At 35.7% G+C, this 2620-nt stretch overlaps 1 pseudogene; it reads left to right on the forward strand.

Annotated features, from left to right (window-relative positions):
- The first annotated feature begins 420 nt into the window (after positions 1-420).
- On the forward strand, positions 421-1505 carry LOC106980288 (60S ribosomal protein L12-like; annotated as a pseudogene).
- Positions 1506-2620: the final 1115 nt, after the last annotated feature.

The following is a 2620-nucleotide window of genomic DNA, read 5'->3' on the forward strand; positions in this document are numbered from 1 at the left end:
TTATCTATGCTTAATTTATAGCTTGTATGCTATGAATGTTAAAGTATTTTTGTGGAAATTAAAAAATATTATCTAATTTATATATAGAAATGTAAAGGACTAAGACAAAACAAATCAATTTTGAAGAAGAGCAAAATTGGAGAACTTTGCTCTAAGGGTTATCATGGTGTATTGCAAAGCTACAGTAGTTAAGACAGTTTGGTACTAGCACAAGATTAGACAAATAGACACCCGGAAGAGAATAGACACATGAGAGACCATGTGTTTTCTTATAAAGTATAAAAAATAATAAGAAAAATGTTTTTTTTAAATAATGATGTTGGGTCAATTGGTTATCCATATGGAAAAAATATTCTTGATATCCTACTTCACATAAGATACAAAACTCAATTCTGGGGCAAGTGGGATATATATGTCCATGTGAATGGTAATAATAAAATATCACATAGACTCTAGGCTTTCAGCTAGGGGGAGGCAAAGGTACAGCTTTCTTCAGTAGGTTCATCTGACACCAGGTGCCTCCACCATGCTTCCTAAGTTTGACCCCAATGAGATCAAAGTCATATACTAGAGGTGTACTCATAGGGAGTGCCATCTGCCCTGGCCCTGTCTACAAAGAAGGTTGGTGATGATACTGCTAAGACATCAGGTGATTGGAAGGGTCTGAGGATTACAGTGAAAGTGACCATTCAGAACAAACATTCCTGGATTGAAATGGTGCCTTATACTTCTGCCCTGATTATCAAAGCCCTCAAGGAACTGCCAAGAGGCAGAAAGAAGTGGAAAAATGCTAAACACAGTGGAAATACCACTTTTGATGGGGTTGTCAACAGATGTGGCACCAATCTCTAGCCAGTGAACTCTCTGGAACCATTAAAGAAATCCTGGGAATTGCCCAGTCTGTGGGCTGCAATGTGATGGTTGCCACCCTTGTGATATCATAGATGACATCAGTAGTGGTGTAGTGAAATGCCCAGCTAGTTAAAACCTATAAAGGAAACTATTTCAATAAAGGATCATTTGATAACCAAAAAAACAAAACAAAACAAAAACCCATCACATTGAAAACAGAGACTATCTTCATGCCTTCAGGATAGGAAAAACTTTCTAAAGAAAAGTGTTGATAAATGAGACAAAATTAAGAACTTCTGTTTATCTAAAGACCCCAGCAAAAGAATAAAAGAGAAAACTACAAACTAAAGAAAATACTTTTATATTTTATCTGACAAAGATTATTATCCAAAATATGTAAAATATTCCTGTGAAGCATTATAAAAATAGAAAGTCCATTAAAATGTGGGCAAAAACTTGAACACTGAACAAATAACTCATGAAAGAGAATAAATGGATGACAAGCATATAAAGTACGTAACATCAGTAGTCATCAGGGAATTGAAAAATTGTATAACTATAACTACACACTCATAAGAATAGGCAAAATCTAAAGAAATTAGTAATATTACATATTGGTGAGGATATGGATCAACAAGAAATTTCATGCATTATAAATGGAAATATAAATTGGTACAACCACTTCAGAAGACTGGTAGTAACTATTAAAGCTGAATGGGGGCGCCTGGGTGGCGCAGTCGGTTAAGCGTCCGACTTCAGCCAGGTCACGATCTCCACGATCTCGCGGTCCGTGAGTTCGAGCCCCGCATCGGGCTCTGGGCTGATGGCTCAGAGCCTGGAGCCTGTTTCCGATTCTGTGTCTCCCTCTCTCTCTGCCCCTCCCCCGTTTATGCTCTGTCTCTCTCCCAAAAATAAATAAACGTTGAAAAAAAAATTTAAAAAAATAAAGCTGAATGCATGTGTAGCCTATAAGCTAACAATCTCAGATTTCTCTACTACAAACATACCCAACCTAATGATGACTGAAAGACAGGAGCAAGAATGTTTAAAATTGCATTAATTATCATTGCCAAACACTAGAAACAATCTAAATGGCCAGCAACAGTATAATGGATGGTAAATTGTGGTGTATTCATACAATGGGGTAGTCTACAACATTAAAGCAAATGAGTCACTATTACATCCAACAGCATAGATGGGTCTAACAACATAGCATTGAGTAGTAGGAGTCATACACAAAGAGGTTATATTTTATTATTCCATATACATAAAGTTCAAAACAGACAAAGCTAATCTATGGTAAGGAAGACAGAGTAGTAGTTAAACTTAGGAAGGGAAGAAGAGAAAATTGGGATGGGACATTATAGGGGTCTTGGGGTACTGGTAGTGTTCTACTTCCTGATCTGGGTTATTACACAGGTATATTTACTTTGTGAAAATTCATTGAGGTGTACTGTTATGCATGTGCTCATTTCTGTATGTTGCTCTACATAAAATTTAAAAGGTAAACCCTAGATAACCAACTTATAAATAGAAACAATCTTAATACCTTCCAAACTAGATGAATCAAAAGGAGGACAAATAGCATTTGGAGGAGGAAAAAGAAGAGAGAAAAAAAGAAGAAAAAGAAAAATTTAGAACACTTTATCAATCCAACAAAAAAGATAGGATAGCAGGAAAAAAAAAAAAAAAAACAAGGAAAATGAATGGTAAGCAGAAAATACAAAAGGAGGTGGTAGAAATAAGCCCAAATGCATAAGATATCAAA

Source organism: Acinonyx jubatus, chromosome B2 (genome assembly GCF_027475565.1).
Source record: "Acinonyx jubatus isolate Ajub_Pintada_27869175 chromosome B2, VMU_Ajub_asm_v1.0, whole genome shotgun sequence".
In the NCBI taxonomy this organism is placed as follows: domain Eukaryota; kingdom Metazoa; phylum Chordata; class Mammalia; order Carnivora; family Felidae; genus Acinonyx; species Acinonyx jubatus.